Source organism: Callithrix jacchus, chromosome 4 (genome assembly GCF_049354715.1).
Source record: "Callithrix jacchus isolate 240 chromosome 4, calJac240_pri, whole genome shotgun sequence".
NCBI classification, from domain to species: Eukaryota; Metazoa; Chordata; class Mammalia; order Primates; family Cebidae; genus Callithrix; species Callithrix jacchus.
The window spans coordinates 38,023,319-38,037,862 of record NC_133505.1 but is presented as its reverse complement, the minus strand read 5'-3'; positions in this window follow the sequence as shown (position 1 = coordinate 38,037,862).

The window sequence follows — 14,544 nt, the reverse complement described above, 5'->3', positions numbered from 1 at the left end:
ACCAAGTAATCGGATACCTTCCATACAAATATAGATACTGAAGATCACTTGGAATAGCTTCTTGAAACAAAAGTCACCTGAAATATTTGGCTAGTGTAGAAAACATTCAACATTTATGGCTGCCAACATTTTGGTAACATCTAAAATTTTCTACATAGATAAAATCTTCTAACATTTAAAAATTTCTACAAAGGTAAGATCTATAAGGGATATTGCCAGAATGCCTTGCAGCTAGGGTATACCTGATTGACTTGGCTTCAGCCAACTAGAGCACCCACAAGAGGCTTGATTCAGAGGTAGCCATCATGAAGAAGTGACTGTGCTGGGTCTTCTGTCAAGCACATGGGCAAAAAAATGTTGTTTTTTCTGGAACAACAGCATTCAGTGCTAAGAGTCATGGTTGCCAATTAGCAGTGCTCATGTTTCTCAAGGGATACCTTCGTGTAAACAGCTGTGCAGCCTCCAAATCTGGCTTTCTGATCCTAATGAATCTTCTGTGAGTTACTCAAAACCCTCAGGCAGATTCCCTGCCTGCTTGAGTAGCCACATTGAATTCTGTTGTCTGTAACTAAGAACCTCCATCCACACAATTAGTGGTAAGTGAATATGTTTCTTCTTTCTAATTATATACATGGGAGTTGAAATGTGCTTAACATAAAAGTAAAGCCTAGAGTTATCTTACTAAGAATCTTAAGTTCAACTCAAAATAGTCATATGGAATCAGATATCCTTTATTGCTACCAAAGAGAAACAAGTTTATTCTACTTGATGATTAACTTAATTTTGGTACATATTTTTACAGATCAATTATTATAGCTTACATTTCATTTACATTCATGTTTGAAATTAATTGTTCAATGAACAATGTTATTTTGTGTTCATGGAATTTATTCTGATTAACAGTGAGTCATCACAGGAAAAACGAGTATAACGATATGTGGTATATGACATGGGCAAAATTAGGGAAGGTGAAGCACAAAGGATAAAAGCAGAGAAAAGAGTTCATAAACGTTCCTAAAGGAGTCAGAGAAAAGTTTACAAAGGCGAGATCACAGGCAACTACTGAGGCACGGGTTTGCAGGACAGGCGAAGAAGGATGAGTGAATTCCAGGCAGAGACCAGCAAATGGGGAAATAAGAGGACTGGAACAGCATGGGGCGCTGAGAAAAACTTTGGTAGTGCAAAATGACTGAAGAGTGAGGTATTAGAAGGAAAGGTCTTTTGAATACAGGTAAAGACAGGCATGGGCCCTGAACATAAACAGCCTGATCTGTCTTGTGAAGATTTTAGAGTTTATGGAGGATAGAGAGCAACTGAAGAATTTTAAGTGCTGGAACACATGATTAGATTCACTTTTTAAAAACATTACAGTTAAAGGCAGACCCTTTCCAGGAAGATTTGAATTTTACTAGAGACCGAGCCCTATCTAAAAACAATAGTGCTCTGATGGTAGAATCTCAGACATCATTCAGAAATGAGTTTAGGGGAGGACTCAAGATGGCGCTGTGAGAACAACCCAGGATTGGAGCTAGCGTTGAATCCGCAAACGGTGAGTCCGAGCTGCATTTCCAGACTGATCGTTGTTGCCCACAGAACGGGGAAACTCCCAAGTATAAAAAAGACACAGGAGGCCAGGCAGTAGTCTGCCTGGTGAAGCTGGCAGCTGGGGCGGCGGCGGCCGGCCCTACCCAGCAATCCCCACAGGGCGTGCTTGTCCAGGTGCCCTGTTGAACCGGCAACCTGAGACTTGAGAGGGCTGGACTTGAGACTGAATGAGACTTGGACAGTAGGCAAGCCCAGGGGATTGCAGGATAAGATCGTTTGGGATACCCAGTGGGACGAACAAAACCGCGATTTCAAACTATCCCGAGCAGACTGTCCAAGACGCTCTGTGGGGGAGGGGCGTCCACCACTACGGAGGCAACCCGCCCCAACTAAGATACACGCCCACTGCTGACGCAGCCAGCCATTGCCGAGGCAACCCGTCCCTACTGAGATACACGCCCACTGCTGATGCAGCCTACCGTTGCTGAGGCAACATGCTACAACAAAAAAACTCCGCTGCAGGGCATGGCGGAGAGCACAGCAGAGCCTGTAGGAACAGGGCGAATCACACAACAGCAGGGCGGAGCCTCGGCAGCCAAACAGTGGCTAGTCTGCCTTCCAGCTGGGCAGGACACCTCATCGAACATCCAAAAATAAAGCCCAAACCCCTCAACACAGAGCATTTGAGAAAAAAAAAAAAGGATTTTTTAATGAGCTCTGTTACAGCAGAATCAAACATAGTAGCCTAACAGCCCTGAATGAACAACAGAGCTCACAGCTCAGCAATTAAGCCCATATAAAGTACAAACTGTCTCCTCAAGCAGCTACCTGACCCCTCTATATCCAAAAGACTGACATTAGGCAGGCATCATCCTGGGACAAAGATAGCAGAAAAAGAAACTGGTAGCATCCCTCGCTGTGCCACAGCTGCTAGAGGTGCACCCCAGACCAGCAGGGTCTGGAGCGGACCTCAGCAGTCATACAGCGAAGGGGCTAGACTGGTAGAAGGAAAACCAAGCAACAGAAATACTTCATTATCAACATTCTGGGTGTCCACTCAGAGACCCAATCGAAAAGTCAGCAACTACGCAGACGACCAGCGGACAAATCCACAAAGATGGGAAGAAACCAGCGCAAAAAGGAGGAAAACACCCGAAACCAGAACACCTCGTCTCCTAGAAAGGACCAAAACTCCTCAACAGCAAGGGAACAAAGCTGGACGAAGAATGACTGCGACGAAATGACGGAATTAGACTTCAGAAGATGGATAATGAGAAACTTTTGTGAGCTAAAAGATCATGTATTAAATCAATGCAAAGAAACTAAGAACCTTGAAAAAATATTTGAAAAAAGATTCGAGGAAATGATAACAAGAATGGATAACTTAGAGAGGAATATGAATGAATTAAAGGAGCTGAAAAACACAATACGAGAACTTCACGAAGCAAACACAAGTTTCAATAGCCGAATTGACCAAGCAGAAGAAAGAATATCTGAAGTCGAAGACCAACTCAATGAAATAAAACGAAAAACCAAGATCAGAGAAAAAAGTGCAAAAAGGAATGAACAAAATCTCCAAGAAACGTGGGACTATGTGAAAAGACCTAACCTACGTTTGATAGGTGTACCAGAAGGGGATGAAGAGAATGAATCCAAGCTGGAAAATACTCTTCAGGACATCATCCAGGAAAATTTCCCCCACCTAGCAAGACAGGCCAACACTCAATTGCAGGAAATACAGAGAACACCACAAAGATATTCCGCAAGAAGAGCAACCCCAAGGCACATAATCGTCAGATTCAACAGGGTTGAAATAAAGGAGAGAATACTAAGGGCAGCCAGAGAGAAAGGTCGGGTCACCCACAAAGGGAAGCCCATCAGACTCACAGCAGATCTCTCGGCAGAAACCCTACAAGCCAGAAGAGAGTGGGGGCCAATATTCAACATTCTTAAAGAAAAGAACTTTCAACCCAGAATTTCATATCCAGCCAAACTGAGATTCAGAAGTGAAGGAAAAATAAAATCCTTTGCGAACAAGCAAGTACTCAGACATTTTGTCACCACCAGGCCTGCTTTACAAGAGCTCCTAAAAGAGGCACTACACATAGAAAAGATCAACCAGTACCAGCCATTCCAAAATCACACTGAATGTTAAAGAGCTTCAACATAATGAAGAATCTACAACAACTAACAGGCAAAACAGCCACTTAGCATCAAAATGGCAGTATCAAATTCACACATAACAATCTTAACCCTAAATGTAAATGGATTAAATGCACCAATCAAAAGACACAGACTGACAAATTGGATAAAAATCCAAAACCCATCAGTGTGCTGTATACAGGAAACCCATCTCACATGCAAGGATACACAAAGGCTCAAAATAAAGGGATGGAGGAAGATTTACCAAGCTAATGAAAAGCAAAAAAAAGCAGGAGTTGCAATCCTCATCTCTGATAAAATAGACTTTAAAGCAACAAAGATCAAAAGAGACAAAGAAGGCCATTACATAATGGTAAAAGGATCAATAAAACAAGAATAGCTAACGATCCTAAACATATATGGACCCAATGCAGGAGCACCCAGATACATAAGGCAAGTTCTTAATGACTTACAAAAGGACTTAGACTCCCACACAATAATAGTGGGAGACTTTAACACTCCACTGTCAATACTAGACAGATCAACCAGACAGAAAATCAACAAGGATATCCAGGGCTTGAACTCAGACCTGGAGCAAGCAAACCTGATAGACATTTACAGAACTCTCCACCCCAAATCCACAGAATACACATTCTTCTCAGCACCACATCACACCTACTCTAAAATTGACCACATAATTGGAAGTAAAGCACTGCTCAACAAATGCAAAACAACTGAAATCATAACAAACAGCCTCTCAGACCATACTGCAATCAAGTTAGAACTCAGAATTCAGAAACCGACCCAGAACCGCACAGCTTCATGGAAACTGAACAACTGGCTCTTGAATGTTGACTGGGTAAACAATGAAATGAAGGCAGAAATAAAGAAGTTCTTTGAAACCAATGAGAACGAAGACACAACATGCCAGAACCTCTGGGACACATTTAAAGCAGTCTCTAGAGGAAAGTATATAGCAATAAGTGCCCATATGAGGAGAATGGAGAGATCCAAAATTGACACCCTATCGTCAAAATTGAAAGAGCTAGAGGAGCAAGATCAACAAAACTCAAAACCCAGCAGAAGACAAGAAATAACTAAGATCAGAGCTGAGCTGAAGGAGATTGAGACACGAAAAACCCTTCAAAAAATCAATAAATCCAAGAGCTGGTTTTTTGAAAAGATCAACAAAATAGACAGACCACTAGCCAGATTGATTAAAAAGAAAAGAGAGAACAACCAAATAGATGCAATAAAAAATGATAAAGGGGAAATCACCACAGATTCCACAGAAATTCAAACCATCATCAGAGAATATTACAAACAACTCTATGCGCATAAACTAGTAAACCTGGAAGAAATGGATAAATTCCTGGACTCCTGTGTCCTCCCAAGCCTAAACCAGGAGGAAGCTGAAACTATGAATAGACCAATAACAAGGTCTGAAGTTGAGGCAGCAATTAAGAGCCTACCACACAACAAAAGCCCAGGTCCAGACGGGTTCACAGCCGAATTCTACCAGACACACAAGGAGGAGCTGGTACCATTCCTTCTAAAACTATTTCAAACAATCCAAAAAGAGGGAATCCTTCCCAAATCATTTTATGAGACCAACATCATCCTGATACCAAAACCCGGCAGAGACCCAACGAGAAAAGAAAACTTCAGGCCAATATCCATGATGAACATAGATGCAAAAATCTTCAATAAAATATTGGCAAGCCGATTGCAACAGCAAATCAAAAAACTTATTCATCATGATCAAGTAGGATTCATCCCGGGGATGCAAGGCTGGTTCAACATACGCAAGTCTATCAACGTAATTCACCACATAAACTGAACCAAAAACAAAAACCACATGATTATCTCAATTGACGCAGAGAAGGCATTTGACAAAATTCAACAGCCCTTTATGCTAAAAACCCTCAATAAACTCGGTATCGATGGAACGTATCTCAAAGTAATAAAAGCTATTTACGACAAACCAGCAGCCAATATCATACTGAATGGGCAAAAACTGGAAGCATTGCCTTTGAAATCTGGCACTAGACAAGGATGCCCTCTCTCACCACTCCTATTCAATATAGTACTGGAAGTTCTAGCCAGAGCAATCAGGCAAGAAAAAGAAATAAAGGGTATTCAAATAGGAAAGGTGGAAGCCAAATTGTCTCTATTTGCAGACGACATGATAGTATACCTAGAAGACCCCATTGCCTCAGCCCCAAAACTCCTGAAACTGATAAGCAACTTCAGCAAAGTCTCAGGATATAAAATCAATGTGCAAAAATCACAAGCATTCGTCTACACCAATAACAGACTTAAAGAACACCAAATCAGGAGCGAACTGCCATTCGCAATTGCTACAAAAAGAATAAAATACCTTGGAATACAACTCACAAGGAACGTAAGAGACCTCTTCAAGGAGAACTACAAACCACTGCTCAACGAAATCAGAGAGGACACAAACAGATGGAGAAACATTCCATGTTCATGGTTAGGAAGAATTAATATCGTGAAAATGGCTATACTGCCCAAAGTAATTTACAGAATCAACGCTATCCCCATCAAGCTACCATTGACTTTCTTCACAGAACTGGAAAAAACCACCATGAACTTCATATGGAACCAAAAGAGAGCCCGCATAGCCAAGTCAATTCTAAGCAAAAAGAACACAGCAGGGGGCATCACACTACCGGATTTCAAACTATACTACAAGGCTACAGTAATCAAAACAGCATGGTACTGGTACCAAAACAGAGATATAGACCAATGGAACAAAACAGAGGCACCGGAGGCAACACAACATACATACAAGTATACAATCTTTGATAAACCTGACAAAAACAAGCAATGGGGAAAGGATTCCATGTTTAACAAATGGTGTTGGAAAAACTGGCTAGCCATGTGCAGAAAGCAGAAACTGGACCCCTTCCTGACACCTTACACTAAAATTAACTCCAGATGGATTAAAGACTTAAACATAAGACCTGGCACCATAAAAACCCTAGAAGGAAATCTAGGCAAAACTATCCAGGACATAGGAGTAGGCAAGGACTTCATGAACAAAACACCAAAAGCATTGGCAACAAAAGCCAAAATAGACAAATGGGACCTAATGAAACTCCACAGCTTCTGCACGGCAAAAGAAACAGTCACTAGAGTGGATCGGCAACCAACAGAATGGGAAAAAATTTTCGCAGTCTACCCATCTGACAAAGGGCTGATATCCAGAATTTACAAAGAACTCAAACAGATTTACAGGAAGAAAACAAACAAGCCCATTCAAAAGTGGGCAAAGGATATGAACAGATACTTTACGAAAGAAGACATATATGAGGCCAACAATCATATGAAAAAATGCTCATCGTCACTGGTCATCAGAGAGATGCAAATCAAAACCACATTGAGATACCATCTCACGCCAGTTAGAATGGCGATCATTAAAAAATCTGGAGACAACAGATGCTGGAGAGGATGTGGAGAAAAAGGAACACTTTTACACTGTTGGTGGGAGTGTAAATTAGTTCAACCATTGTGGAAGACAGTGTGGCGATTCCTCAAGGCCTTAGAAATAGAAATTCCATTTGACCCAGCAATCCCATTACTGGGTATATATCCAAAGGACTATAAATCGTTCTACTATAAGGACACATGTACACGAATGTTCATTGCAGCACTGTTTACAATAGCAAAGACCTGGAATCAACCCAAATGCCCATTGATAATAGACTGGATTGGAAAAATGTGGCACATATACACCATGGAATATTATGCAGCAATCAGAAATGATGAGTTTGTGTTGTTTGTAGGGACATGGATGAATCTGGAGAACATCATCCTCAGCAAACTGACACAAGAACAGAAAATGAAACACCGCATATTCTCACTCATAGGTGGGTGATGAAAAATGAGAACACATGGACACAGAAAGGGGAGTACTAAACACTGGGGTCTATTGGGGGGAAAAGGGGAGGGCCAGTGGGAGGGTGAGGTGGGGAGGGATAGCCTGGGGAGAAATGCCAAATGTGGGTGAAGGGGAGAAGAAAAGCAAAGCACACTGCCATGTGTGTACCTACACAACTGTCTTGCATGCTCTGCTCATGTACCCCAAAACCTATAATCCAATAAAAATAAAAAAAAAAAAAACTAAGTAAAATGCATCTACAGGCGAGTCTACAAAATAAAGAATTTGAATATTCTGAAAAAAAAAAAAAAAGAAATGAGTTTATTCCCAGCTCACAATGTTGCACCTTGCCTTAGGTTTACCTGTAAGATTGGTTTGTTGGACATGAAAACTAGATGCTAGCTTAATGTGATTCTGAAGTGGGTGGAAACAATAGATACAATGTCCAGAAAATTAGTCCATATCAAGAGAATAATGGCCAAGCTGTCAATATTGAAAACGCTACCTACCCGTTGAAATGAGTGGTAAGTCTGTAGCACGGGCTGTGGGTGACTTGCTTCCCTCTCTCATTGCCAGCAGATTTCTTCTTAGTTCTCTAGTGTGATCTGAGGATAATCGATGTCTCATGAGGAGATTTCTTAATATATAAAGCAAAGCCCCCTCTTTTCCTCTTTTTTTTTTTTTCAAGTCTCAAACTCAATCCTGGTCCTAAATGTTAACTTGCAGGTAATCATGCTTTTTAAGTGACATAATCTGTAGTCTTCCAAGATTGAAAAGCAAACTATCCATTTTATCTCCAATTTTATTCAAATCTTTTTTTTGTTTGTTTGTTTTTTGAGACGGAGTCTTGATCTGTGGTCAGACCGGAGTGCAGTGGCACGATCTCGGCTCACTGCCCCCTCCACCTGCCAGGTTCAGGAAATTCTCCTGCCTCATCCTCCTGAGTAGCTGGGATTATAGGTGCCCACCACACCCGGCTAATTTTAGTATTTTTAGTAGAAATGGGGTTTCACCAAGTTGGCCAGGATGGTCTCGATCTCGACCTCGACCTCGTGATCCACCTGCTGCAGCCTCCCAAAGTGCTGGGATTACAGGCATGAGCCACTGTGCTCAGCCTCAAGTCTTTATGATTCTTCATTAAATATAATTGGTATCACAATACTTTCACTATTGTGTGGGCAAGGACCTGAGCATGGCCAGAAGTGGCCAGGCTGTGTGGCAATCTCAGCAGGAGATTGAGATAATGCTGGAGAGCTTCTGCACCCCATCTGTGCTGGTGATGCTTCTTCCTGGGGCCTTGTGGCCATGGTTTTTGTGGTCTGTTTTTGCTTTCCATGGCTACTCTGGACAATATTTGTAGGATTTGCTAAACACGACACTTTTCTTGCTCTAGCTGTTATCATCCCAAACTGAATGGAGCTGCTAGGTTTATCAAAGCATTTTGGGCTGTCTGAGAAAGAAAGACAGTTCTGTCTGTCATCTGTCTGTCTGTCTTTGTGTGTTTCTCTGATTCTCTCCTGTGTCTTCAACTACCAACTAAACGCTGAAATATTCAGTTATCCATTGTTTTATGTATATGGTGCCAAGCAACCACTGAGATGAAATATTTTCCACAAAATCAACACTCTGTATCTGTTTATATACAGATATAGAGATGGATATACACAGAGTTTATATACATATATAGAGATGGATATACATTTTTTACTTATGACATGTTTGACTTATGATAGGCCTATTGGGATGTAAACCCACCATAAGCTAAGGAGCAGCTGTAGATGTAAGTGTAGGCATACATGTGGATAAATAGAGATAAATGGGAATGAGTGAATTATCCAGCTTTAGCACTGCTGTGATCTCTTACTAACCCCAAATGCATGATATCTTTATGACCGAGGATTTCCATTCTGCCTTTGTCTAACATAAACTCTTGAAGGAAACTCAAGTGACTGAGTAATTTGCTTTCCTACTCATTTATTCTTTCCCATTATTACATTTGAAATCATCATATTAAATGTCTATACCACTCACCATTTGGAAGCTTCAAAGCCAGGTGTTCCAGCCTATTTGTTTAGTTTCTGGGGGCCTGAACTATTTAACTAAGATCCTGAATGTTTACAAAGTACTAAGGAGAAGAGACCAACTAAGGGGAGAAGCCAGCTCCATGCACAACTGCCACAAGATAACCATATATAATTGTGTCTCTTCTGCCACGTCTTTAGTTAATTTTCACTAATCAGATACATATTATAGGCTTGGGTCCTATCTTGCTTAGCGGAGGACAGAACCACTGGTCTTTGATATACTCATCTAGCTTAGGTTTAACTTTATAATTTTCAGTGTGGTGATATCCCCTCAGCCTGAATTATGCACAAACCTCAGCAAGCAGGTGTCAGTCCTCGGGTCCAGCTTCGCTTCCCCGTGGTCTGTCTCGTGATTGGCTGTCTTGTGATGGGACTGTATTACCGTTCTGTTTGATTATCTATGCCAATGTTGTGCTTTATTGGAATGACTGAAATGACAGACACAGGAGTGTATTAAAAACCAACTGGACTAACAACAAATACAATGTAAAGTAACAAAAAGATAATTACAAGGCTTTACATGAAATCAGCATAAGTTTTAACCACAAATAATAAAAATAACCCTATAATATCTTCTTATGAATCTGCCAGAAATAAAAAAGATAAACTATTTTGCTTAATTTGAATTCAAATGCATCATATAAAATTAAATATATTGAGTCATTTTAATAATTATTTAAAAATTTTCCACTACTCTAATTCCCCTCACAAATTAAATAAATATAAATTACCATTTTAAAAAATTACACATGCCATTTTTTTTAAAGTAAACAATGCTGAAAATTAGAGTAAAGAAATCAACAAAAAACCTCAAATTCAAACACCCAGAAATAGCTGACTGGTTCATGCCCTTCATTCTAGGCATCTCTCTTGCATGTAACACACAAATGGTTACCTAATAAACAAAAGTAACTTTGTAACAATTGAAGCTTCATATAGTTTTTACTCATTTGTGGTATTTTTCTACTTTAAGGAAGCTGCTTATTCTCTTGTTGAATTCATCTTTGATAACCCTTCCTCTCAAGCATTGTCTCTCTATTGCTTTCATTATTTTTTTTCTTTCTCCTTAATATTCAGTTCATTCTGAAGTCTTTTCTTTAAGACATTTCTAGGTGCGCCTATTCTGTTACTTGTTGACAGTTACTTATTACATCAATAAAGTTGGTGTTCTGGTTCTCAATATATTTCCTATGTACTCAAGTTCCCTTTTGATCTTTTGTGCTGTTGCTGCCATTTCATCTGCCTTAGTCTTCTGTTTTGTTGAAGTTCTTAAATAGCACAAAGAATTTTTCACAGATAATTCTTCTTTTGGTTACGTTTCTGTAAATTTGGGTTTTAAGTGGTATCTTGTGGCTTTAGTTTGTGCCTTCCCAGTGACTAATGCTGTTGAGCATCTCTTCATGTGCTTATTTGCCATCCACATACCTTCTTTGGTAAAGTGTCTGTTCAAGTCTATTGCTCATTTTTTCAGATAGGCTGTTTTCTTATTATTGAGTTTATTCTGGATACACATCCTTGACTAGATAGTTGCTTTGCAAATATTTTCTTGCTGTATGTAGATTGTCTTTTTATTCTCTTACCAGTCTCTCTCAAAGACCAGACATTTTTCATTGTGATGAAGTTCAATTTGTCCATTTGTTCTTTGATTGATTGTATGTTGGTGTCATATCTAAGAAACATTTGCCCAATTCCAGGTCACAAAGTTCTCTCCTATTTTATATTATAAAACTTTTATAGTTTTATGTTTTACATTTAGGTCTGTAACCTATTTCAGTTTAATCTGTGTATATGGTGAAAGTATGAAGTTTTTTTGTTTATTTTGTTTTGCTTTGCATGTGTTCTAGTACCAATTTTTCTAACACCATGTGTGAAAGACTATCCTTTTTCCACTGAATTGCCTTTGTGCTTTTGTGGAAAATCAATTGGCCATATGGCCATATGTATATATGTCTATTTTGGTTTCATTGATCTATGTGCCTATAATTATGCCAACATCACACTGTCTTGATTACTATAGCTTTATAATAATCTCAAAACTGAATTGTACTAGTCTTCTAAATTTGTTCTTTTTTATTAAAGTTGTTTTGGCTCTTCTCACTTCTTTATATTTATATATTAATCTTACAATCAGTTGCCAATTTCTCCAAAAAAATGGATTGTAATTTTGGTTGGGATTTCAGTGTATCAATAGTTCAATTTGTGGAGAACTGATATCAATACTCTTGACTCTATATATCTTAACACCATTAACTCTTTGGACTCTATATAGTTAGGTCTTCTTTAATTTCTCTAAACACTGTTTTATAGTTTTCACTGTACAGATATCTTCCATGTTTTGCCATATTTATCCCTAAATATTTCATTTTTGGATGTTATTTAAAATGATGTCATTCATTTTAAATTTCATTTTCAGATGGCCCATTGCTATCACATGCAATTAACTTTTTTATGTTGATCTGTATCTCACAATCTTGTTAAACCCATGTATTAATTCTAGTCACACTTTGTAGGTTCCATTGTATTTTCTACTTAAGCAGTATTACCATATGTGAATAAAAATAGTTTTACTTTTCCTTCTCAATATGGATGGTTATATTTCTTTTCTATTGCCTTGGACATAATAAGAAAAAGTTGAATAATGTTGAACAGAGGTGGTGAAACAGACATTGTTACCCTTATCCTGATATTGAAAACATTCAGTCTTTCACCATTAAATACAATGTTATCTGTACTTTTTTTTATAGATGTCCTTTATCAGGATGAAAAAGTTATCTTTTATTCCTAGTTCGTGGAGCATTTTTTATCAGGAATGGACATTACATTTGGTCAAATGTTTTTTGGTGTCTATTAAGGCGACACTATTTTAGTTTCTCAATACGGTAAATGACAATTTTTGAATGTTAAACTTATCTTGTATTCCTGAGATTAAACCCCACTTGGTTACTTGCTAAAACTTTATTTAGGATTTTTGCATTTATGTTTATCAGAGACATTGGTCTGCAATTTTCTTGTCTTCTATGTCTGATTTTGATATTAGAGTAAAGCTGGTCTTGTAGAATGCATTGGAAAGTAGTCCCCTCTCTTCAATTTTCTGGAAGCACTTGTATAGAATTGATGTTATACCTTAAATGTCTGGTAAATTCACCAGTAAAGTCATCTGGACAATGAATCCTTTAGGGAGATGGCTTTTTAACTAAACATTTAATTAAATGGATATTTGGCTAGCCAAGTTACCTACTTTTATTTCTTGAATAAGTTTTGGTAGTTTGTGTTTTTTAAGGAAGTTGTCAAGTTTACTGTCACAAAGTAGTTTATTTTTATAATATATATAGATTCTGTATTTGCATACTTCTCTCATTCACACTATTTCTTATTTTTTTCCTCTCATTTCATTTATTTTCTGATCAATCTGGCTAGAACTTTCTCAGTTTCATTTAATCCATTCAAAGAATCAGCTTTGGGGTTCATTAGTTTTTCTATATTGTTTTCTATTTTCTACTTTTTTTGGAGACAGAGTCTCATTCTGTTACCCAGGCTGGAGTGCAGTAGTGCAATATCAGCTCACAGCAACCTCGACTTCCCAGGTTCAAGCAATTCTTCTGCATCAGCCTCTTGAGTAGTTGGAACTACAGGCGTGTGCCACCACACCCAGCTAATTTTGTATTTTTAGTAGAGATGGGTTTCTCCATGTTGGCGAGGCTGGTCTTGGACTCCCAACCTCAATTGATCCATCCGCCTAGGCCTCCCAAAGTGCTGGGATTACAGGCATGAGCCACCAGGTTCGGCCTGTTTTCTACTTTTTAATTTCTGCTTTGATCTTTATTATTTCCTTTCTTCTGTTTGCTTTGAGATTAATGTGCTCTTCTTTTCTAGTTTTTTTTAAAAGATGAAGCTGAGTCATTGGAGATTTTTATTTCTTTCTAACATGGGCAAGTAGTGCTGTAAATTTTCTCTTAAGTACTGCTTTTGTAGCATCCTGCAATTTTGATGTGTTATATATTAGTTTTGTTCAGTGAAAAGTACTTTCTACTTTCCTTTTAAATTTCTTCTCTGACTCATTATATTTCCTAGAAGTACACTATTGAATTTCCAAATATTTATGGATTTTTCTAGAGATCTATTAATGCTTTTTAATTAAACTTCATTGCCATCAGAATATGTATTTTATAAGACTTGAATTCTTTCAAATTTATTGAGAATTGCCTTATGGCCCCAAATATGGTATATTTTGGTAAATGTTCATATGCACTTGAAAGGAATGTTTATTCTGCAGTCGTTGGAAGGAGTTTTCTATAAATGTTAATTAGATCAAGTTGGTTGATAGTGTCATTCAATTTTTTTATATTTTACTTCTTTTCTGTCTAATTATTATATCAACCATTGGCAGACAGGTATGATATCTCAGACTATTTTGAAATAAATCCATCCAAAGACACATAGAGAATTGAGTAACCAAATTGCAGAAGAAAACCACATCATCATATTTTTAAAGGAAGAATTTGGGGAATGGGGCATCAATTAACACAAAGGAATGAATCATTAGGTATAATGAATTTAATGCATGGGAGAAGTTCTTCGCTGATCCCTGAAGCAGTCATTTAGGTAACCACCTATTGTGCTTCTGCATAAATATAGGACCCTCCCATTAGTGCCCAAGATGAATTTTCTAATGGAGGAAGTTGAGATGTATAAGACTAACCCACTTGAAAACGAAAAATTTGCCCAGGAATGACAATCTTTAGGGACACCCTTAGCTGCAATCACAAGCAGCAATACTGTAATGTCATTAACCTCATTCCTCTCATTCTTCAAAAGGTAACTTTATCTGTCAACTCTTCATCCACACACTCACACAGATAAGAGGCCATT